The sequence below is a fragment of the Erinaceus europaeus genome, chromosome 5, assembly GCF_950295315.1.
Source record: "Erinaceus europaeus chromosome 5, mEriEur2.1, whole genome shotgun sequence".
In the NCBI taxonomy this organism is placed as follows: domain Eukaryota; kingdom Metazoa; phylum Chordata; class Mammalia; order Eulipotyphla; family Erinaceidae; genus Erinaceus; species Erinaceus europaeus.
This window is the reverse complement of record NC_080166.1, coordinates 14,211,525-14,236,501: the sequence shown is the minus strand read 5'-3', so window position 1 is coordinate 14,236,501 and position 24,977 is coordinate 14,211,525. Positions and strand designations below refer to the sequence as shown.

The following is a 24,977-nucleotide window of genomic DNA, read 5'->3' as shown; positions in this document are numbered from 1 at the left end:
TCCAGGACACATTTGTGGGGTTGTCTGCCCAGCGAAGTCTGGTCGGCATCATGCTGGCATCTGGGATCTGGTGGCTGAAAAGAGAGTTAACATACAAAGCCAAACAAATTGTTGACCAATCATGGACCTAAAGGCTGGAATAGTGCAGATGAAGTGTTGGGGGTCTCCATTTTGTAGATAGCTAGTAGGCATATTTTAGTTATATTCCAAAGGCCTGTGGCTATACTAGTTGTTGTTTTTTTTTTCTTCCCTGAGCCTGAAATCTGATATGCAGGTGAATCCAAGTTATTGTCTGGGGAGGTGATGTCATGCTGGAAAAAAAGACCAGAAAGCTGGATCAGGGAAGAGAGTAGCTCGCAAATATGGGAAAGGTGTATAAATACTGTTGACTGTAAACCCCATCTGTTTGATGTGATCTGGGACCTTTTTTTAAAATTATTGCTTTGTTTTGATTTGTTAAATTTCATTTATTTACTGTTGCATAGAAACATAGAGAAATTGACAAGGGAGGGGGACCCAGGAGTAGAGAGTCAGACAGATACCTGCAGCTGTAGCCTACTTCACCACTGTGAAGCTTCCCCCCTGCAGGTGGGGACCGGGGGCTTGAATTGGGGTCTCCGGGCACTGTAATGTGTGTGCTTAACCAGGTGTGCCACCGCCTGGCCCCACTCCCAGTGACCTTCAGAGGCATGAATTCCTCCCAATATGGAGCCTTGTGGCTGTAGCCACTGGTAGAACGTGCAAACTCCTGGGGGCAAAGTAAGTGAACAGACAGGCTTCAGAGGGAGAACATGCTGAGCAGGGTTTAAGTCAAGTGGGACATAAACCGGACAGGTCGGGAAGAAAGATGCATGGTATTGAAATTGGAGAGTTATTTAGGAGAGGAGAGCAAGAGTAAACAGAAAGTAAAAATATCTCACTAGGTCAGCCAGAAAGAGAAGGCTGAAAGTGGGCTGATGTCCCTCATGGACAGAAGTGGAGAAATAAGAGCAGAAGGGGAAACACCAAGCAGAACTCGGACTGGCTTTGGTGACTTGCATCAAAGTCAAGAACTCTGTGGGGAGGGAGGGCTTTCAGGTCCTAGTGCTGATGGTGGAGGAGGACCTAGGTGGGAGGTCAGAGTGTTTTGCAGAAAACTGAGACATTTCACATATGTATCAACAACTATATTTACTGCTGACTATAAATCCCTGCAATAAACAATGGCAATAATTATTCTCACCAGTCTCCCCCTCACGGGAAGCTGGTGCCATGACTGTAGCTGCTGAGGCCAGAGTAAAAAGCCCATCAGGGGTGGGCATGGAGTTTAAAACACAGGACTCCGTATTTCTATCATTGGTCAGCTCATTAAATGGAACTTAGTGATTTGCAGAGGTGAAGGCTAGTGTGGCTGCATCGGACACAAGTTCTTGGGAAATGTAGTTCTGAATCTAACCTATTTCTCGCCTGCAAGTCATCAACCAGTCGATAGCCCAATAGTTACTAATTTTGTGTCACTGTAAATATGAATATCCTAGGGAGAAACTTGTCATCTGGCCTTTATCTCCTATTTCTGGAGCTTAATACACACAGAGAGGGCTTAGAAGAAGGACGAACTGAAATTGACTTCCTTCATAAGACTGACACGAGATCCAAAGTGCACTTGGACAAACCCACGCTGTAAGCGAGTGGGAGAGGGCTTATAATGATGTTCCCGCCAGAAGGGGCTGACAGTGACATTCCTGAAAAATTCTTAGGAGTTAGGTGTTGACTAGGGTGGGCTTTGACACTGTCAGTGATGTGAAAGGGATGAGAGAAGGTTAAACATCATGGGTGCTGGGTGGTGGTGTGCTCTGTGGGGCACAGGTGTTACCACGCAAAAGGACCTGGGTTCAAGTCCCCAGCTGTCACCGGCAGGGGGCAGACTTCACAGGTGGTGAAGCAGGTCTGCAGCTGTCTCTCTTTGTCTCTCCTTTATCATCCCCTTTCATTTTAATTCCTCACTGGCTTACCAAATGAAAAGAGTTGGGGGGGAGAGAGAGGGAGAGGGAGAGGAGAGAGAGAGAGAGAGAGGGAGAGAGAGAGAGAGAGAGAGAAAGAGAGAGAGGAAGATCAAGTATCACAATAATTCAAGTTTCCCTAGTTCTGAGCACCTTCACTCCCCAACCAGGTAGACATGAAAAGCATCCTAGAGATAGGGGTGGGGATGATTTTAGGAATCAATTCTTCTACTTCCATGTTGTACGACATGTGTGACTAAGCCTGTTTCCACTGCACCAGAGAAGGAAAGGGGAATTGTACTCTGGGGTAGTAGGCGGTGGGACATGGGTGCTTTACTTCAGAAAGTGGTCTCTCCTTCTACCTTATAGCTGATCTTTATAACCCCCCACCCCTCCCACTACAGATGGTGGCAGGTGGGGCTGGAGGTTGGGAGGCCTGGAGTTCTCAGCTGCCTTGATGCTATAACGGCACAAGTGAAGATTACAAATTAGCAGAGACCATGAGGACAAGCAGGTAAACACCAGCAGCACTGGCTTGCAAGCACACCTGTGCAGACAAGGCTGTTCATGTGCCTGTCTTCCTGCCTGGTAATTGCCACACACCTGAACCTCACCCTGTGACCTTGCAAGCCAGGCTGACCTCCTGGCTGCCCCTGCAGGCCTGAAAAAGCAGGCCAAGACAGAGAGGGAAAGCAGATTTGGACATCTGCCCCACACACATTGTGCAGTCTTTATGTTGGGGGTTATGTATTTTGTCTGTGTTGTTAATAAGCCTCCCAGTGACTGAATGGTGTTTAAACACATGTTACAGTGTTCAAGGACCTGGGTTCAGGCCCTCAGGTCCCACCTGCAGGAAGGAGGCTTCACAAATGGTGAATCAGGGCTGCAGGTGGCTCTTTATCTCTCCCTGTCTATCTCCCTCTTTCATCTCAGTTTCCCTCTGTCTCTGTCCAGTAAATGAATAAATAAATAGAATAAAAATTAAAAGAAAAGCCTTCCCTCCCTAGCGTAAATAACGTCATGGACTGTAATCGATGAACTATATTTTTAATTATGACACTATTTCTATAGATTCTTTTTTTCTTTTTTCAGAACAGCACCCTAAGACAGCAGGCATCTTCCCCTTTCTCTATATAAAGCCCATGTTTCTCCCGGTCCCGAAACCCCTAGGGTGAAGCTCACTTTCCTGCATGCTTCTCCTATCTCCTCTTTTTTGAACCTTTGGGCATTTTTCCATGTCTCAGTCCTTGTTTTCACCACCCACAAGCATCCTGGTGCCTCCAGACAAGTCCTGAATCTCAGAAGCCCAGCAGGACCATAAACCGTTAGCACCAATCAGACTCCAGTCGCACTGGAGCAATCAAAGTGAGTGCCAGCAGGAAGGAGTGTCCCGTGGAAAAGGCAGAGACCTTGGATGGCTGCTTCTGTGAAATCCCCTTCCTTCCGCAGGTCTGCCAGTCTTCTACCCTCAGAGCCTCTACCTCCTGCTGTTGGTCATTTTCCTACATTAAATGTGACATTCCCATTGCCCTAAGCTAGGAGGAACTTTCTTTTTAAAAAAATATTTATTTATTTATTCCCTTTTGTTGCCCTTGATGTTTTTTTTTATTGTTGTAATTATTGTTGTTGTTGATGTCGTCATTGTTGGATAGGACAGAGAGAAATGGAGAGAGGAGGGGAAGACAGAGAGGGGGAGAGAAAGACAGACACCTGCAGACCTGCTTCACCACTTGTGAAGTGACTCCCCTGCAGGTGGGAAGCCAGGGGCTTGAACCTGGATCCTCCCGCCAGTCCTTGTGCTTTGCTCCACCTGCGCTTAACCCGTTGCACTACCGGCCGACTCCCTAGGAGGAACTTTCTTATATGATCATGAGTCCAAAGTAGTTGCGAGTTCCTGTGAAATAACCTGCAAGTTTGGTGGTGTTTCCATTTTCAAGAGGACGCCAGGGAGAGATCCTTTGCTGGAATTTAAGGCCCATTCAGGAGGAGAGGAGCTAATCTGTGCTCCAGACTTTTCCAGAGAACATCCAGCCTGACTCACACGACCTTGATTTTATCCAGGCATCTAATCCTTCCAACACAAATACTGGGGAGCACTAAGTGAGCTTGGCACTGTCCTTGGGATAAAGCAGCTGGCGACACCTGTCCTTAGGAACTGGCGTTCTAGTGAAAAATTCAGTCTAAGCATTAAAGGATGGGGCGTGAAAATCACATATTACCATGCTCAAGGGCCCATGCCCAAAATCACATATTACCAGTGAAAATCACATATTACCATGCTCAAGGGCCCATGCCCAAAATCACATATTACCAGTGAAAATCACATATTACCATGCTCAAGGAACCAGGTTCAAGCCCCTACTCCCTACCTGCAGGGGAGCACACTTCATAAGTGGTGCAACAGGTTTTCTGTTGTCTTTCTCTCTCTACCTCTCCGTCCCCTCTCAATTTGTCTCTGTCCTATCCAATAAGATAGGAAGAAACATAATGAAAAAAAAAAAAAGTCACCAGGAGTTGTTGATTTATAGTGCTGGCAGCAAGCCTCAGCAATAATACTGGTGACAATAATAATATTATTAATAATATGAAAGGAATAAAAGGGCGCAAGGGAAAAACAAAACTCAAAATACATGAAAATACTAGAATAGGCTGAACAGCATTAAGAAAGAGAACAAAGCATTGTACACAGTAAGGACCCTGGGTCAAGGGGATAGCTCATTGGGTAAGGTGCCTGTGTTTCCGTACAAGTGGCCCAGGTTCAAGTCTCACTGCTGCACAGGGAGTGCCGTGGGGACAGATGAGGCTTTGTGCTGTATGGCTCTGTTCCACTCTCCATGTCTCTGTCACTGAATGAAAACAAGAAAATGCTCCACAGTGATGTAGATTCCTGCGTAAGTGAAGTCCCAGCTCACCACAAAAAAAAAAAAAAAAGAAAGAAAAAGAAAAGGGAAACCAAAGAGGGAGAAGAGAAGGAAAGGGAGGAAGAGAAACACAAGGACGATTCAGCCACTACTAGGACTTCAGCGGAGTCATAGAGTCATCTCACTTGTCTACCAAAATGTAAAGAAGAATAAGAGATACAAACCTTCAGAAAAGTGGTGTCTAGACAATTGTGCCTTGAACTGCAATATGTTATTTAAGGTCTTCAGAACTTCAGTCTCAGGTGCCCAGACCTGTGAGCCCTGTGCCTGAATAAACATCAAGGAACAGGCTGGTGCAGGAAGGGGGCATATCCACCAGGAGCCAAGAGCACATTTCTTCCTAAATAATAAAGTAGACATTTAATAAACAAGAGAGAGGCAACAGTCTGTGCCATCAAACACTGTCAGCATCTTTCTGGGGAAAGGGAAACTCTCAGCAAGCTGTCAAGAATCACTGCTGGAAACACATCACTTAGAGTCAAGCGAGTGGATTACTAAACCTTAACTACTGATAGTTCAATAAAAAGAAAAGTGAGCTAATGTAATAAGAGGTCTAGTTACCACGATGCCAACTTGACTTCCCTGGGCAGACAATCTCACCCATGTGTCATAAAACCTCTCCTCCCCAGAGCCCTGCCCCACTAAGAAAAGACAAAAACAGACTGGAGGTGTGGATCCACCTGCCAACACCCATGTCCAGTGGAGAAGCAATTACAGAAGCCAGGACTCCCACCTCCTGCTCGCCATAAAGAATTTGGGTCCATGCTACCAGAGGGATAAAGAATTGGGAGGCTTCCATTGGAGGGGATGAGACATGGAACTCTAGTGGTGAGAACTGTGTGTCATTGTGCCCATTATCTTAACAGTCTTGCTCATCATTATTAAATCATTAATAATTTTTAAAGAGGTCTATAGAGTTGTATTGGTAGGAAGGTGATTGGAGTGAGGAGGGGAACTGAAAAAAATTCTCAAAAAAGAGAATTCAGGGCCTGGGGGGTGAGGAGAGTGAGGTAACTGTAATCTTAAACAAAGCCATCAGATAGGTGTCACTGAAAAGGTGACTTCTGGCAGGCTTGCAGGAGGTGCTAGAGTTTAATAGAGTCTGGTGCCATTGCTGGTGTGTGAGTGATAACAGCTTTTCAGCCCCCCACCCCGCCCCCTCTCTCCAGCCTTTATCCAAGTCTGTGAGGGAGATGAGAAGTGACACTTGGCCCCTCATGCAGGGGTGCCCACACTTCTACAATGTTCTACTGTGGACACCCTGAAAGCCCTCACCGTTCTCTCCCATCCATGTTATCCATGTTCTCACCCTGTCTAACCACCACTGAGGACTCCCCGGCCCCTCTTTCACATTTCACAACATACACCCCAAGCATCGGCCTAAGGAGCTCATCCTACCATGACTTCAACACCAAGGATATCTCATTTCTTAAACAAAGACTAAACACAGTGTGGTCTTATACAGAGAATGAAGGTTACATAAAGTGGCATTTTTTAAATTTAATAATGCTTGACAAGACCGTAGTATAATAAGGGTAAAAGTCCACACAATTCCCACCACCGGAGTTCCACATCCCATCCCTTCCATTGGAAGTATTTCTATTCTTTATCCCTCTGGGAGCATGGACCCAGGATCCTTATGGGGTGCAAAATCTGGGAGATCTGGCTTCTGTACATGGGTGTTGGCAGGTCAATCCATACCCCCAGCCTGTTTCTATATTTCCCTATTGGGGCAGGGCTCTGGGAAGGTGGGGCTCCAAGGGCACATTTGTGAGGTCCCCTGCCCAGGGAAGTCAGGTTGGTGTCATGGTAACATCTGTAGCTTGGGGACTGAAAAAGCATTAAGATCTAAAACAAAACAAATTGTTTAATAACTAGCATCCTAAAGGTAAGAATATAGCAGATGAAATTTGGGGTCTCCATTTTAGAAAAAGTTATGAAGTCTGTTTCAGGTATATTTCAAGGAGCCCGAGACTTCACTAATTTTTGCCTGAGGTCTACAGCTAACATGCAGGTGGGCTAAACATATTGTCTGGGGAGATGGTGTCAAGTTGGAAATAAGATTAGAAAGCTGGATCAGGGCAGAGAGTCGTTCCCAAATATGGTAAGTGGCAATTTCTTGACCCATTTGCCAATGATTGCCCAGCAGTACATAGCATGTCTCTGCTTTTATCTCCAGATTATGTTTTATTTTATCCAGCTGCTTTGGAAACTCCAGTAATAACTTGACGCCCATGTGTCTTCACTCATGGTGTGTCTGTGTTATTCTCCTAACAGTGCTCCACCTCTCAAGCACAGCAATACAGGGGTTCACCCCAGAAGTGGAGCTGGGTGTCACCCCTGATTTCCTGCACCTGTACTGCTCCTGCAATACGTATTACTACACAAGCATGTGGCAGGAACTTGGAGACTGCTGTCGTCTATGCCTTTTATCACTGACCCAAACACCTGTCTCCAACACAGAGCTGTGCTTGGAACTCCCAAGGGAACAGATAGACAACCAAGACTCAGCAAAGCCTGCCGTGCCCCCAACTTTCAGTAAGGGACAGATGTTAGCAGGATACTGGAGGTAACTGCAGAGAAAGTCTGGTGGAGCACAACTTAAAATCTCAACGTACAAAAAGAACAATCTGCCACGTGCACAAGTCAGCAGAAAATGTACGGAATTGATTCAGACTCTGGAAAAATAGAGGCCAAGGACAAAATTAGCTTACTTGAGATGACTCACAGCACAAAAGAAATGAAGAGTAAGTTCTTAGATAGTTTTACAGAGAGACTATGCACTAACAAAGAAACTCATACTCATGAAAAAATGAGGGCTGAGTTGGCAAGTTATAAGAAAGAGGTAACTAGATGAACCCATAACACCAACTTCCGGTGGTCACAGTAGAGCTTAGATCCTCAAATGAACATTATTTCTGAAACAAGAGGAGGTTAGGCCTCACATAGTCCAGTGTGGATGTCTTTCTGCTCGAGAGCAGAGAGATCTAATGATGAAAAGGATCAATGACCTTAAGGTTTGGCATAAGAGATTTCCTCTCAGAAGTATCACTCATACTCCAGATGAGAAAGGGCTAGAGGCAAACAGCAGTTCCGCACCTCTCTATAGTTATAAGTGAATTGCTGTGTTCTGGAGGCAACCACATTGGCCATGAACAAGATGTCCTAGTGGCACAGAGAATGTCCGTGCCCCACAGTAGCAGCTTCCCCTCTTTGAAAGGAGTGAAGTCATTCATTCATTTGAGAAGCAGAGACCAGAGCATTGTTGCAGCAGATAAAAAGAGTCAGGGACCAAACTCACAGCCTCACACATGCACGCCATGTGCTCTACTCGCTGAGCTGTGAGCTTTAGCTCTGATTAGTGGAACTGAACAGAAATGATGTCAGAGAGGAGTCGAGCAGAACATGGACATAGGACACTCAGATTTACCCTGTGCAGTGGCCCGGCTTTGAGCTCCTGGCCATCCCACAGGAGTGCCATGCAAAGGGGAAGCTTCACAAGTGGTGACGCACTGCCTTTTGGTATCTGTCTTTCTCTCTTTAGCTCTCTCTCTAACTAAAAAGTTACTATGGTGTTGTAAAGGCTCAGCAAAATCCTGGTGGCAAATGGAAGAAAGAAGAAAGACGGAGAGGGGGAGGGAGGAATGAGAGAAAAGAAAGGGGGAAAGTAAATAAATAGATTTACAATTTGTGCTTGACAAGCAAAAACACATCTCTCTTAAAAAAAAAAAAAGAAAAAATTAAGGGGCCATGCAGTGGTGCACCATGGGTAAGGACCTGGATTCAAGCTCCTATAGAGATGGGTGATAGATTAGATTGATAGATGATAAGTAGGTAGGTAGATAGATTAGAGAGATGGTAGGTAGATAGATAGATAATAGATAGATAGGTAGATAGATAGATAGATAGATAGATAGATAGATAGATATGCTGTGCAGATGTCCCCCAAGGCTCTGCCACTTCACACAGAGATATAAGGTACTTTCAGGTGCTTTCCCCAACCAATCCTGTCCCAACACATCACTCCTGGGTGTTGACCTAAAAAGCCCTCCTACTCTCCCTCCCCGTCTCTCGCTCTCTTGCAGTAGTGGGGGGTGGCCATTTTTGGCTGCCTCCACGTGGCCCGAACTGCTGCCTTCCCACCCCAACCCTGAGGTCCCCGTGTGAATAAAGGATTGTGTTCCCTTGCTGCTCCAAACCTCCTTTTTCTGAGTCCTGCCACTGCAGCAAGAGACATAGATAGATAGACACACAGACAGGCAGACAGGCAGGCAGGCAGGCAGGCAGGCAGGCAGGCAGGCAGATAGATAAGATAGATAGATCCACAACCCTTCTCTTTCCACCTCATTAGTGGTGGGTTTGGGGGTGAGTGTTGGTCCAGGAACACAAGAAAGTCATGAAGACTTGGCAGCATGGGAGAGATGGTTGGGTGCTTGGTGACCCTGTGAGCAGAGACACCCAACCATGTAGAAAGAACCAAGTTTCCTTCCTGTCTCAGCCACCACACACATGTGGGTCACTATCACATACACCCCAATCTGTAGACAGTTCCATCACCAGAAAGTGCTAGGCCATCTTTGTTGGAAGCTAAAATGGACGGGTGTCTTTAGCTTAGAGGACAAAAGAGGAGCTTCCAGAGACACAGGCACTGGTGGCTGGAAAGCTGATGGTCCCAATTCCGTTCAGTGACAGCATCACAGGCAGTCAAGAGAATGGTTAGAGGGCTCAGCGTTGAAGTGGTCTGACTTTGGCTTCTCACTCTGAGCAGCCTCCCCACCGGAGGGGAATGTCTTCACAAGGACAGGATGGGCCATGAGCACACACAGAAGCTCTGTGAAGTGAGGGAGCTGACTGAGGCCCCTACTGTCAACCGAGTTAACCAGACCACAAGTAGCAACCGCTGTGGAAGAACCATGGGGCAGCCCAAAGTGAAAGTCACGGCAAATGTCCCGAGGACAACGCAGAGACAGCTGGGAAGGCCCAGCAGGCTGAATCCTTTGACAATTAAAATGGCGTCTCTCTGTTTCACCTACAGTTTTTCTGTTGCTTTCTTCTCCTGTGGATTGGTAGGAAGCTGAATTATATTCTTCCAACCGTCTTTTGTCATTTGTATGCACTGAAAATTCTCCCAGGCTACGACTTGCTTTGAGTTGTCTTTTGTCATACGGAAGTTCTCGACTTTAATGTTGCTCAGTGTATTGATTTCTTTTCTTTATGGCTATTCTCTGTGTCTTATACTGAGAACAGTTTCTCTGCCCAAGGGTCATATAGGCATTTCTTATATATTTTTTTCTTGAATGTTTTAATGTTTTGTTTCTCACTCCGACTTTAATCTACTTTGACGTTATTCCTATGAATGGCTTGAGGGAGGTATCAAGTCCAATGTTTTTTATAGCAGGATTATCAATTGTCTTAGAAGTTTACCTTGAGTTCTAGTCATCTCTTGGCATGTGTCAAAGACGACTTCTGTCTGGGTCTGTGTGGGACATTCTTTGTTTATCTCTGTGCCAGTTGCTTTTATTAAAGCCCTTTTAATGATCTCTATTTATTTATTAGGCAGAGACAGAAATAGAGAAGGAGAGAGGCACCTGCAACACTGCTTCACACGCAAAGCTTCCTCCACTCAGATAGGGACTGGGGGCTCGAACCTGGGTCCTTGTTCACTGTAGCATGTGCACTAAACCAGGCGTGCCCAACTTCTTTTTCTGTTTTAAGATGTGTTTGCTGGTAGTTGGATAATGCTTTACAAGGTTGTGAGATAACAGGGGTAGAAGTTCCATGCTGTACCCACCAGTGAAGCTCTGTGCTCCCATTCTCCCAGGTGTTGATCAATGTAGTTCTCATGAGATCTTTGGCTATTTCTATTTTACTTTGATATTTCATATGTTACAATTCTCTACATGCCACATATGAATGAAATCATCTAATAATTGTCTTACTTTTCCTTTTTTCATTCACTAAGCAAAATCACATACAGCTCCACCCACTCTGTCTTGAAAGACAGGTATCTTTTGAAAGAACAGAGCAGTCTTTTCCAGGTCTGAGCCCTGGCCCCACATGGAAGGTGTCATGGCACCAGAAGAAGCTCTGGTGCTGTGGCATCTCTCTGTCTCTTTAGCTGAATTTAAAGGGGGTCCAGAGCAGTAACAGCATGTATGCACGAGGGTCTAAGTCTGCAAAGTCCTGAAGATGAGGAGGATGACGATGGTGATGATATAAATTAATAAAAGCTGCTACTCTGCAAGTCTCTCTCTGTGCACCCTCCTTTCTCTTCAAGTCTCCTCAAGGCAGTATTTAAAATATTTTATTTTGGGAGTGAGGTGGTAGCCCAGCCAGTTAAGCACACATGGCACAAAGCGCAAGGACCATCATAAGGATCCCAGTTCAAGCCCCCGGCTTCTCACCTGCAGGGGAGTCGCTTCACAGGCCGTGAAGCAGGTCTGCAGGTGTCTCTCTTTCTCTCCCCCTCTCTGTCTTCTCCTCTTCTCTTGTTTTCCCTCTGTCCTATCCAACATCAACAGCAATAACAATAACAACAACAAGGATGGCAAATGGGAAAAAATGGCCTCCAGGAACAGTGGATTTGTAGTGTTGACACTGAGCGCTGGCGATAGCCCTGGAGGCAAAAATGAATAGATGAATGAATGAATGAATGAATGAATGAATGGAAACCAAGGGAAGCTGAAATGGAAGGGGTGGTAGAGTGGGTGAGAGGAAGAGAGACACCTGCAGCCCTGCTCCACTGCTGATAAGGCTGCCCCCTGCTTTTGTTCACAAGAGCCATGGGTATGAGGACAGAGGGCGGTGCCACAGTTTCACAGAGCAGGGGCCTCTTGTGCAGACTCCCCATCTACAGCTGCTCCCCAAGCCCTGGAAGTCTGAAGAAAAAGTGGACACTGGGAAAGAGGGGAGGAATAAAATCAGCAGTAGCCTGTCCAGATTCAGAAAATAGAACTCTGTAGTAAACAATGAGCTTGGGAGTTGGGCGGTAGTGCAGCAGGTTAAGCACACGTGATGTAGAGCGCAATAACCGTTGTAAGGATCCTGGTTCGAGCCCCCAGCTCTCCACCTGCAGGGAAGTCGCTTCACAAGCAGTGAAGCAGGTCTGCAAGTGTCTGTCTTTCTCTCCCCCTCTCTGTCTTCTCCTCTATTTCTCTCTGTCCTATCCAACAATGACGACATCAACAATAATAACTACAACAACAATGAAAAACAAGGGAAAATAAATATTAAAAAATAATAATAACACTGAGCTTTGTGCAAAGTTACCCACCCCGGCAGCTTAGGAAAGGGTTCTGGACTGGTCAGGGGAGAGACTGAGAAGGGAAGCTGGACACAGGGGTCAGCAGGGGTGCAGAGACAGCAGAGGGCGGCTTTCTCTCCCCTGGGCCCTGCAGCCCAGCACAGCTGCTTCCTCTGGGCAGGAGCCTCCTGGTTATTTGCAAAGCGGCTCATACTGTAGCTTCCAACGGAGGATTGGGGACACAGAACTCTGGTGGTGGGAACGGTGCAGAATTATGCCCGTTAGCTTGTAATTTTGTGCATCAATATTAAGTCACTGATAAATTTTTAAAATAAGAGAGAGAGGGTTGGTGTTCTTGGCCTTCTCAGCTCTCTCAGTATAGTTTGTTTCTGCAGTTGAGAAAATTTGCTTTGCCATGTGCACCACACAGGCTTTTCTTTTCTTTTCCTTTTTCTTTTTCTTTTTCTTTTTTTCTTTCTTTCTTTTTCTTTTCTTTTCTTTCTGTCTTTCTCCTTTTTCTGTTTTTTTGCCTCCAGGGTTATTGTTGTGCCTCAGTGCCTATGAACCTACTGCTTCTGTGGATTATTATTATTATTAGTAGTAGTTTTTGGATAGAGCAGAGAGAAATGGAGAGAAGAGGGGAAGACAGAGAAGGGGAGAGAAACATAGGCACCTGCAGACCTGCTTCACCACCTGTGAAACGACCCCCCTGCAGGTGGGGAGGCTGGGGCTCGAACAGGGATCCTTGTGCAGGTTCTTGTGCTTCATAACGACACGCACTTGACACCATGAGGTTTCAGCCCAGTTCAGTTTCCACTGCACTGAAGGAAGCTCTGGCCTCTTTCATACACTCTCCTGCCTCTGCCTCTCTATCTCTAAAAATACCAAAACAAAAACAAAACAAATAAATAGAAGCTTGCATCTTCTCCTTGGATCATTGTGTTAATGTTAAACGTAACAGTTCAGGAATATTAAAGAATATATTTTATGATTTATTTTGGATTAAGCTAGAAAGCAATTGAGAGTGGAGGAGGCGTTGGAGAGGGAGAGAGACAGAGACATCTGCAACACCATTTTAACACTCATCAATCTTCTCCACTGCAGGTGGGGACCAAGGGTTTGAACCTGTGTCCTCATGCGCTATAATGTGTGCTCTCAGGTGAGTGCACCACCCCCAGCCCCTACATGTGCTAATCTTGACCTTTTATTTCATATGAATGTCCCAGTCAACACTACCAAATGCCAGGCTTGTAACAGATGGTTTTCCTAACCAGCAGGTCAACATGAAGCCATCTTTGTGATAGCAGTTATGTGAGGCTAACCCCATTCTGTGACACGTGAACATCTTTGTTCTGTTCCATTTAAGTCCAGTTTTCTCTGTAAATATGACTTCAACTCTGTCACATGGGGGGCTTTGCTCTAATTGTGTACGACATGAGGATTTTTTGTTTGTTTGTTTGTTTTTTAGTTCCTCGATGTCTGCTTTGACACACGCTCCCAAAAATGTAGCTTAATTTATAAATGTGACATTTTAATGTTTTTCTAATTATGCATTTGAAGCCTAATTGCCTGCCACTGATTATCCTGGTTTCTTTGAGGCTTGCTTTGGGGGTTCCTGGAGTTGTCTGATTTTTGTAAATCTTGCATGAGCACTAAACACACCCCTTAGAATAATGCTGTTAATTGCTTCTCTCTGGCTATCTAAATGAAGTCTTTTTGTGTGTGTTTCTATCAACTAATAAGACAAGTGTGTACTATCAGTAACTGTTGACTGAGGGGCCAGATAGCAGAGCACCCTGTAAAGTGCATACATTACCATGTGCAAGGCCCTGGGTTCAAGCCCCCGATCCCCACCTGCTGCAGGAAAGAATCACAAGTGGTAAAGCAGTTGCAGATGTCTCTCTGTCTCCCATTCTATTACACTTCTCTCTGAATTTCTGTCTTTACCAAAAGTCAACTAATCTAATCAATAAAAAGTTATTGCAGATTGGGAGGCCAGGAGGTATTTTTTTATTTTTTTAAATTAATTTATTTTATTTATTCCCTTTTGTTGCCCTTGTTGTTTTATTGTTGTAGTTATTATTGTTGTTGTTATTAATGTCATCGTTGTTGGATAGGACAGAGAGAAATGGAGAGGGGAGGGGAAGACAGAGAGGAGGAGAGAAAGACACCTGCAGACCTGCTTCACCGCCTGTGAAGTGACTCCTCTGCAGGTGGGGAGCTGGGGGCTCGAACCGGGATTCTTACACCAGTCCTTGTGCTTTGCGCCACCTGCATTTAACCCGCTGCGCTATAGCCCGACTCCGGCCAGGAGGTATTTTATCCTGTCGAGTGCTGTGGGATTAAGATATAGACCCAAAATAAAAAAAAAAAGAAAAAAAACCCAAAAATAATCGAACAGATCCCAGAGGCTGAGGACTCTGCACTGCATGAAAGCAGGTGACTACGGATTTGCCAGGTGTCTTTTGGTCCCACCATTTTTTTCTCTTTTTAGCATTTCAAAATAATTGTGTCTTAGGTGATGTCTGGATTTATTTTAATAATGGCATTAGAGAATCTAACAATGGGTGTAAACGGCTTCAACAGAGCCAGCTAATCTTAGTATCTGGTGATACACAGCTGTCCTCTTTCCACATGATTTAATAACCAATAAATCATATGAAGTATATTGAGGAATATATGAACAACTCTTCTGTTCGCAGGACATAGCTTTATATTGTCTAGTGAACTGAATCCTTGTTTAGGTAATGAGTATTTGTAACTTTTTCCCACATTCTCAAATTTCCCCAATATTGGTATTTGCAAACTGTCCTTATTTTGATGGATATTTCCATGGTCTAGTTACCCTAGTGTGTTATTCTGCTTTCAGAGATAATCAGAGCTTCTCTATTGAATTAATTTTCTCCTATCCCTTCCCTGATTTCATTTTCCCCCCATTTCTGTCTTTTCATTCCAGCCTTCTACCAGACTGATGCTTCCTCTGTATTTTTTCCTTTATGGTTTTAGAACATTTTATCGATTGCTATTCTTTTAAAAATATTTTATTTATTTTACTTTACCAGAGTACTGCTCACCTCTGGCTGATGGAACCTTTGGTGCGTTAGGCATGAAAGTCTTTCTGTATAATCTGTGCTACCTCCCCAGCTCCTCTGCTGACATTATTTCCCTTTCCCTGAACACAGACCCTCCATTTCCTGGCCATTCAGACTCATCCTTCAAACTCCAGCTCACTGCCCCTCTTTGTATAATGCTGGTGACTCCCCACACTTCACCAGACACCCCACACTGGTCTTTCCAGTCATTAATGAAAATACAGCTAGTCACTGGTGGTGCAGCTAGGCACCATCTCTCTAGTAGACTGTGTTCTCCATCAAAGAGGAGAAGCCATTCTGGCCACCTCAGAGCCAGGCCCTTCAGAGAGAAGAAACCGGGAACTGGTTTCTCACCCCGTCGAATTCGGGAGGTGCAATGGTCTCTACATATGGAGAAGTTTTTTTGAAGCAAGTTATACAGATCTATGACGGTGCATGGTGAGCATGTGGCAAAGAACACAGAAAGAACATACAGGGTCATACGTGACATGACAGCAGAATGCCATCGGGGTGTTGTTAGTATGTGGGTGAGGAGAAAGGCCACTGTGAGGTGGGGGAGGCCTGGGGACACAGTCTCTTCTCTGCCCAGAAGACTCTGTTCACCGGAAGCCTGGGATCCGTCTCACCACACAGGCGTTCGTAAGACCCTGTTTTCTTGGGACAGTCAGAGGCGAGGAGTCTCACAGTGTAGCTGCTTCCAAGATGCTCCAGTCACAGCATCCAAACTGCAAGGCTCAGGCCAGTATGTGTGTTTGCTTGTCTTTCTTTTTTATATTTAAATATTAATTTATCTATGTGTGTGTGTGAGTGAGAGAGAGAGAGAGAGAGAGAGGGAGAGGGAGACGGAGATGGAGAGGGAGAGAGAAGGAGAGAGAGATCAAAGAGTTGGTGCAGCATTGGGCTGGCCCCAATCCCTGGCAACACATGTACCAGAGTGATGTTTGGTCTTTTCCTCTCTCTCCCACCAATAAATCTTTAAAGAGAGAGAGAGAGAGAGAGTCACTTTCCAGGCTATCAAGTTTTTTGTCCCTTTCTATTGAGGGGCTGATGGCGTACACTGTGGCCAGACACATGGGCACAGCTCCATCTTGCACGGAGCCCCCAAAGTTCTCCCCTGCCCTTCCCTCCCCCTCCCTCCCCAGAGGCCTTTGCTTTAGCAGTACACCATACTAAAACTAAGTTTCAGCTTGTCTTCTCCCTCCCAGGCCCTATCTATGAAGCCCTGCCTTTAAGTGAGATCATATGGGATCTGTCCTCTTTTTGCTTATCTCACTTACCATAACATCCTCAGGGTCTATCCAAAATGACACAAAGGGGATGAACTCATCATTTTTTAACGGTTGAGTAGTATTCCTATACACCAGTTTTTTTTCCAAATATACTCATGCTAGGAAATGTTTGTGTTTTTTTTTTTTTTTTAGATTTTATTTATTAGTGAGAAAGATAGGAGAGGAGAGGAGAGAAAAAGAGAGAGAGAGAGAGAGAGAGAGAGAGAGAGAGAGAGAGAACCAGACATTACTGTGGTATGTGTGCTGCCAGGAATTGAACTTGGGACCTCATGCCAGAGAGTCCAGTGCTTGATCCATGGCACTGCCTCCTGGACCAGGAAAATGTTTGTTCTTTCTTAACCACAGATACTTTGTCTCCGTTTTGACAGATGAGAGGGGGCACAGAGTTTTGACTATTTGACTATTCCTGAAAAGTCTCAAAGCAGCAGAGGTCTCTCTGCTCACCATGTAGGGTTCTATTCTGAATGTGTAATGTTTTTAAATGTTTTATTTACCCATTTGTTGTGGATAGACACAGAGAGATACTGAGGTCATAGGGGTAGATAGAGAGAAAGGCACCTGCAGCCATGCTTCACCACTTGTAAAGCTTCCCCCACTGTAGGTAGGCACCAGGGGCTTGAACCCGGGTCCTTGCACTTGGTAATGTATGCGCTTAACCAAATGTGCCACAACCCAGCCCCTGAATGTGTAACACGGTGCCACATTCTATGCATGGAACAAAGCAGAATGGGCTCAACAACAAAAAATCCCAAATGACCCCATCCGAAAGTCGGGAGAGGGTATGAACACAATATTCACCCAGGAAGAGATCTAAAAGGCCACAGGCATAGGAAAAAAGTGATCCAAATCATTGATTGCCAGACAAATGCAAGTAGAGACAACGACGGAAAATTTTAATTGAAAAAAAATCTTTTGTCTTAATTTCAAATTTCCCAGATCCAGGCAGGTTGCAATTCAAATAAAAACAGGAGAGTTGCCAGAGAGGACAGTGGGTGAGGTTGGGGAGTGCTGACTGTCCTAGAACCCTGCAGATTCTGTGTGGGGGGCTGCGCTGGTGTGTAGACAGGACAGGTCCTGATGTTGTGCATGGAGATCACAAGGGTGGGGACAGTTAGGAGGGTCTGAAGTGCCGGCCCCGGGGGAGCTCACCCTCCTGCTGTTCTCCACTTAATTCAAAGTTACTTGTTGCTAATCTCCCTGATAAATGATGGGAAACATTAAGGCAGAAAAATTTATATTTCTCACCCTCTGTGGGATGAACATTCTTTTTTGAAAATAAGCTCTCAAAGCCACTTAAATCTGAAACTTTATTCCCCAAGACAGTGGAGTAAGAGGATATTGATTAGTAGGTGGATCATATATCTTTTTTTTTTTTCCTTTTCTTATAGGATAGCCACTCTTTGCTTACAGAGATTCAAGGCTCCACGTCAGAAAATAATACTCAGGAAGCCATTGGTGGAGGCTTTCTCTCTGTGCCACAGGCCAGCTGCATTTTCTCTGGGTATTCAAAAACATCTTTCAAACTTTGCATTTCCCGCCTCTCTCTCAAGACCCATAAACAGATGACTTAAGGTGCTTCACTCATGTTAGTGCAAAGGATCTGGGTGGCCAAAAAAATCTCTGTATCTAGACATTTAAACTTGATGACCAGGGAAAAAGGCCTCCTTAGCTTCAGACTGGGGTCTTCTGAACCCACAGTTGGAATCAAATGCAAGGCTGAACTACTAAGGGAAGGTGCGCTGAGTGATGACACTTTTCTAAGAACACGTAGGAGAGTCCTTCTAGTAGAACATACGGGCTGGTGGGCATACCTTGGATTTTCTGTTTTGTTTGTCTTAATTTATTGCCTCCAGGCTTATCACTGGGGCTCTCCATGCAAGTACTACAAATCCACTGCTCCTGGTGGCTATTTTTTTCCTCCTTTTCCCTGTTTTATTTGATAGGAGAGGAAGATAGAGAAACTGAGAGAGGAGGGAGGGATAGCGAGGGAGAAAGAGACACCTTCAGACCAGCTTCACTGCTCATGAAGTTTCTCCCCTGCAGGTGAGGATGGAGGTTTGAACGCTGGTCCTTGCACATGGTGACGTGTGCACTCAACTGGGTGCACCACCCACGGATTGAGCCATCCCTCCCCCTCTCTGGGATAGAGACAGAGGTCAACTGAGAGGGAGGGGGCATAGAGAGACCCCTGAAGCATGGTTTCATCACTTGTGGAGCTTCCTCCCTACATGTGGACTTGACCGGGTCCTGCCCACCCACCCACCCACCACCTGGGCCTCCGGCTGAGGCCATTCATACTGTTATCACCATCTCATCACGCCTGGCAGAGCAGCGATTACGGCTCCTCAGTCAGGACAGAGGCGACACACAGAGCCATCGCCCCCTCTTCTCGGGAGTGTTTTCTTCAGTCTCTCTCCATCTTCGTCTCTGTGGTCTCACAGCAGCAGCAAGGCTGAAACTGCAGCACACAGGGGTGGAGGGGAGGGGGGAGATAAGACCAAACCGGTCAGTGACTGCTGAGACACCAGTGGCCGCCCTGCGATGCCCCGAGTGGAAGTGGAGGTGAATCAGGAAATGGATGGCGTTTTTTCAAGTCACGTGAAATCAGCGCCCCAAAGTTCATCACGTTCACCTCCCAGGGGGCCACCTGAGCTTAGAGGCTCAGAGGAGAGTCCACCTTTCCCTTTTATCTGTTGAAAGATTTGTGAAGGGTGGGAGTGAGAAGCAGAGCATCATTTGGACACATGCTGGAGCTCTCGAACTCAAGACCTTCTTCCATGTCCTGTGTACCACCCCTGAGCTGGCTTCCTGACTGCATTCACCTTGGTGCTGGTGATTGAACCTGGGGTCTTTGTTGCCTCAGGCCTGAAAGTTTCTCTGTGTAACCCTCCGACATCTCCCAACTTTTCTATGTTTTGAATTTTTTAATTTGTTTTATTTGAATGAGAGAGTGAGAGATACAGAGAGAGAGAGACAGAGAGACAGAGAGAGAGACAGAGAGAGGTCTGAGCCCTGCTCAGCTCTGACTGATGGTGGTGCTGGGAATTGAAGCTGGGGCTTCAGAGTCTTGGGCATAAAGTCTCTTTGTATAACCATCATGCTCTCTCTCCAGCCCTTTGAATTTGCCTTAAAGTATTTTTATTTATTTTATTTTAATGAGTGAGAGAGAGAGATCAGAGAACTTCTCAGCTCTGGTTTATAGTGGTGCTGGGAGTTAAAACTTTGGAATTCAGGCCCTCAGGAATGAAAGTCTTTTGCATAACCATTAGGCTGTCTCCTCAGTCCTTCCTCTTTTTTTTTTTTTTTTTTTAATTTATTTACTTTAGTGAGTGAGAGAGGGAGAGAGGCCCAGACAGACAGAGACACATAGAGAGAGAGAAAGCTATAGGGAGAGACCAGAGACCAGAGCCCTGCTCAGCTCTGGCTGATGGTGGTGCTGAGGACTGAACCTGGAACCTCAGGCCTTGAGGTAGGAAAGTCTTTTGCAGAACCACTATGCTGTCTCCCCAGCCTGGCCCTTCTATTATTAAAAGAAGCCAACAGAAGAGCTTTGCTTTGAAACAACAGCCTCCGGGTCTGTCATCTGATAAGCAGTGGCTGAGTGTGTGTGTGTGGGGGGTTCTTTAGTGAGCCAAGGGTGTTTCAAAACAAATGAAAACATCCAGAAATGACACTGAAAAAAAAAAAAATGAAATGCCTGTGGAGTCTTCAAAATAATTTCATTAATTTTTTCTCTATTTTATTTATTTTTAAAATATTTATTTGCTCCCTTTTGTTGCTCTTTTTTTATTGTTGTAGTTATTGTTGTTACTGATGTCGTCGTTGTTGGATAGGACAGAGAGAAATGGAGAGAGGAGGGGAAGACAGAGAGGGAGAGAGAAAGACAGACACCTGCAGACCAGCTTCACTGCCTGTGAAGCTACCCGCCTGTAGGTGGGGAGCCGGGGGCTGGAACCGGGATCCTTATGCTGGTCCTTGCGCTTTGTGCCACGTGCGCTTAACCCACTGTGCTACCGCCGGACTCCCTTTTTTCTCTGTTTTATTTGAAGTTGAGATGGGTGGGGGGATAATGAGGGCTGGAGAGACACTTGCAGACCTTCTTCACCACTCACAAGGCTTTCCCCCTGCAGGTGGGGAGCTGGGGCTCAAACCCGGGTCCTTGTCCATGGTAGCATGTGCATTCAACAGCTGCAAATCATTTGATCTTATGGGTTGGGGAGATATCACACTGGACATGCACAAGACTTCCGCGCCTGAGGCTCAGAGGTCTCGGATTCCTGGCACCACCAGGGGTGAGGGTTGAGCAGTGCTCTGGGGGTGAGGGAAAGACTGAGTTGAGTGGACTTCAGGACTTCCATGTTTGGGGTTCCCGGTTCGATCCCCAGAGCCACAAGTACTGGAGAGGTGTTTATGGCTTCTCTGTGTCGTATGAGTCTCTCTTATGTGAAATAAAGTAAATCTTAGGAAGAAAAAAAGAAAAAAAGGTCCTGGGTCCTTGCACATGGTAATGTGTGTGCTCAGCGGAGGGCACCGCTGCCTGGGCTCTCTCCTTTTATTTATTTTATGTTGTTGTTGGGGCTTCCCCATTCCAGGCTGACTTTTCCAGATAGAGACAGAGACAGAGAAACTGAGAGAGAGGGGAAACAGACCACAGCACTGAAGCTTCTTTCCCAGGTGTGCTGACCGCCGGTCTTGAACCTGGGTTTTGCACCAGGCAAAGCAGAGAGCCTCCTAGGCGAGCCGTCCTGGTGGCCTTTCCCTCCCCCTTCAATGGTTCCCAGTGACAGAGAGGCTGGTGTAAGCTTCAGGCCAGCTGACTGGTCTTCAGGAAAGTTCAGGCTCCCAGATAACGAGAGGGGCCCCGATTTGGACCTATCCCACTGCAGACCAGACGTGCATTCAGCTACCTGTATAGCGGCATCAGTAACTACTTAGAATTTATCTTATTTTACTTTTGATTTTGTTTTTAACCAGAGCACTGCTCAGCTCTGGCTTATGGTGGTGTGGGGGACCGAATCTGGGTCTTAGGAGCCTCGGGCATGAATGAGAGTCTCTTTGCATCACCATTATGCAATCTATTCCAGCTAGATTATCTTTTCTTTTTAAATGATTTATTTTATTTTACTTAAAAAATTTTTTTAAAATTTATTTTCCCTTTTTGTTGCCTTTGTTGTTTATCATTGTTGTTGTTGATAATGTCGTCGTTGTTAGATAGGACTGAGAGAAATGGTGAGAGGAGGGTAAGACAGAGAAGGGGAGAGAAAGACAGACACCTGCAGACCTGCTTTACCGCCAGTGAAGTGACTTCCCTACAGGTGGGGAGCTGGGGGCTCAAACCGGAATCCTTCCTCCTGTCCTTGCGCTTTACGTCACATGCGCTTAACCGGCTGCGCTACTGCCCGACTCCAGATTTCTTTTATTTTAATAAGAGAGATACAGAGAAGAAGGTAGACAGACAGACAGAGAGATATAGAGAGAGAGACCAGAGCCTTGCTCAGCTCTGGCTGATGGTGGTGTAGGGGACTGAACCTGGGACTTCGAAGTTGCAGGCAGGAAAGTCTTTTGCAGAACTATGATGTTGTATCTCCTGCCCTTAATATCTGCAAAAATCCTCCCCAACACTATCTTTTTATTTATTTATTTATTTTGCCTCCAGGGTTATCACTGGGACTCAGTGCCTGCACTTGAATCTGTTGCACCTGGAGGCAGTTTTTCCCGTTTTGTTTCCCTTGTTGTTATTGTTGAGTAGGATAGAAAGAAATCAAGAGAGGAGGGGAAGACAGAGAGGGGGAGAGAAAGAGAGACACCTGCAGACCTGCTTCACTGCCTGCGAAGTGACCCCCCTGTAGGAGGGGTGGGAAGCAGGGGGCTCAAGCCTGGATCCTCGCTCAGGTCCTTGTGCTTCGTGCCATGTGTGCTTACCCTACTGCGCAACCGACCGGTCCCTTTGAACAAGTTTTAGTTCATTTTATACAAAGAGAGTAACTGAGAGGGGAGGAGGAGATAAAGATACACCCCGAGCCCTGTTTTCCCACTCATCAAACTTCCTTCTGCTGCTGGGCTTGAACCTGGGTCCTTGTGCACGGCAATGTGTGCGTAACCAGGTTAGCCATCCTTTTGCCTGCCCAAACACTATCTTTAAAGGGACCCACCCACAGCTGGAATGCTACATGGTGTCCCCCGTAAAAGTAAAAAGCCATATCATCAGGGCTCTTGGCTCTAGATCGAGAAAGCTATTTTCTGCTCCCAGCAGAGTTCCAGATATGCTAAGAATTATTATTATTTTTTTTTAAGTGTCCTTGCAGCATCTTAAAGTATTTGCTCTGAACCAGAACGTGCAAGGTCAGGAACAGGGTTTAGCTGGCTACATTGGGGTCTGGGATTTTGCTGCAGTCACCCTGAAGTTGTAAAGTTCAAGTACAAGGCAGGATTTGCCCCACCTCCCTGCCCACCCCCAGGGGCAGAGCTGCCAGGCCAGGCCTAGTCCAGGCTCCTCCTCCTGCCAGGACAGAGGCTGGCCTCCCTGGCTTCCATGCCACGTAGGCATCTGGGCTCCGATGCCCACTGCCAAGCCCTGGGGAACCCTTAAGCTTTTCATTAAGTCCTCCTGGGGCCTGGCAGTTCCAGGCAGCAAGCCCAGCACCCTGCTGCAGCCCAGGCAGGAATGCCCCTCCAAGAGCCTGGCCAGTCCAAGACACTTCCTCCCGGATGTCTTAGAGGAAATCCGAGTGACCCCGGCCTGGGGTGCGGCCCTGGCTGCTTTCAGGGAGACTTCCAGAAGTGCGATAGCTGAATTGCTCAGAAAATACACATCTTGGAAGGGGGAGATAGCACAGCCTGTTAGGGAGCTGGGCTTCCATGGGGGGGGGGGCTGGGGTTCCAGCCCTGGCACCATACTGAAGCTGAGCTCTGGTCTCAGTCTGTCTCTCTCTGTCTCTCTGATAACAAATGATTAAGTCTAAGGAGCAAAAAAAAAAAAAAAAAACATTTTAGAAAATAAAGATAAATCAAGGGCAATGTGTATATCCATAGGTTTCTCTTGGGAGAGCCATGCTACTTTCTGGTCAGGGATGGAGTTTTGGTCTTAAAAATGGGTGAGGTCAGGGGTCAGAGTTCTGAGATCCCCCAGACCCACCAGTGGTTGGGTTGGGGTGACTATATGTAGGGGGGATGGCAGGGATTGAGATTGTAGAAATGTGGGGGGGGGTGTCAAGTGCTTCCTAATACAATGGAAGCTTGAAAGTCATTATTCCAGGCCCAGATGGAGCAAAACTAAACTAAACTAAAATATAAAATAAAATAAGGGCGTACTAGTGACTGCCCTCCCCCACCCTTTTGCAAATGGTCACTTGCTTGCTGCAGTCATTTTGCTCTGCTAAATCTCCCTTCCCCCACTACCTGGGCATCACCACCCTCCCCAAGAGGGACAGAGGCCGGGGAGGCTCTTTAGAAGCAGAGTAACAAGCTTCTAGCATTCTAGAAAGTTCTCTCTATTCCTGTTCGCCTGAAGGTCCCGCCAAAGTGCAACAAGTAACAGTCGCCCCAGGACAGGCCAAGCTGACCAGTGCACCCTGGGGACCTTGCTCCTCTGTGCCCAGCCTGGGGGGGCCGGGGACCCCAAGACCTGCCCTGGGGGTTCCCTGGGGACCTTGCTCCTCTGCGCCCAGCCTGGAGGGGCCGGGGACCCTGCGACCTGCCCTGGGGGTTCCCTGGGCACCTTGCTCCTCTGCGCCCAGCCTGGGGGGGGGGGGGGCCGGGGACCCTGTGACCTGCCCTGGGGGTTCCCTGGGCCCGTGCACCCTCGGGCAGAAACGCACTCGGACCCGCCACCCCCTTCCCCCACCCCGGGGGGGGTCTTCTCAAACATCTCCTCCCAGCACCCACCCAAGGTATTCTCGGGGATCTTAAAAGATAAGGAAAATCACAGAGCTGGAGCTCTGGGGGTTGGGGGGCCTCCTGCACCCCCAGACTTACCTGAGTCCAGAGGGGCAGAGTGGGCGAGCCACGTCGCGGGGCTTGGTCAGCAGCCTGGGCCCTTTATACCCCTCCTCCCGCCCCCTCCCAAAGTGGCCACGTTGGCGGGACGGGTGTGGGGGGGATCCTGCAGAAGGTGTCTGCTGGGCCAGGGACAGGGAGCCCCCCAAAAGTCACCGTCGGGCGCGCGTGCACCGGGGTGCAGGAGATGGGCTTTGGGGGTGCAGCGGGGGGACTCTCCGGCCGCCCAGGGAGGGGGTTCAGGGGTGCGGTCCCGGGAAGGGGCGGTGTCGGAGGCGGGGCCCCGGGAGGTCAGTTGCAGGGTGGGCGCTCTGGTTTCACCCGGGTTGGGCCGGGAGGGGCGGGGCCTGGGTTGGGGGCGGGGCCTGGAGCAGAAGGAGGCGAGCTCGGGGGCGGGGTCTGGGCTTGGGGGCGCGGCCTAGACCTGAAGGGGAGCTTGGGGGCGGGGCCTGGTGTGA

At 47.0% G+C, this 24,977-nt stretch overlaps 2 long non-coding RNA genes and 1 other non-coding gene across 5 annotated transcripts in view; all 3 read right to left on the bottom strand.

Moving 5' to 3' along the window:
* The window catches only part of LOC107522370 (uncharacterized), a 43,428-nt gene extending 36,452 nt beyond the window's left edge, over positions 1-6,976 (bottom strand). For all 3 annotated transcript variants that reach the window (XR_009549928.1, XR_009549927.1, XR_009549926.1), the window contains exon 1: positions 5,065-6,976. This is a non-coding gene — a long non-coding RNA (uncharacterized LOC107522370). The remainder of the gene's footprint in view (positions 1-5,064) is intronic.
* A 10,420-nt stretch (positions 6,977-17,396) lies between these two features.
* LOC132538587 (uncharacterized) lies at positions 17,397-24,854 on the bottom strand. The gene is made up of 2 exons (XR_009549925.1): positions 24,499-24,854; positions 17,397-18,982 (listed from the first exon to the last, which is right to left on the bottom strand). It is a non-coding gene; the product is annotated as an uncharacterized LOC132538587 (long non-coding RNA).
* Positions 19,086-19,157, bottom strand: LOC132538885 (small nucleolar RNA SNORD123). Its single transcript, XR_009550190.1, has one exon. It is a non-coding gene; the product is annotated as a small nucleolar RNA SNORD123 (small nucleolar RNA).
* Positions 24,855-24,977: the final 123 nt, after the last annotated feature.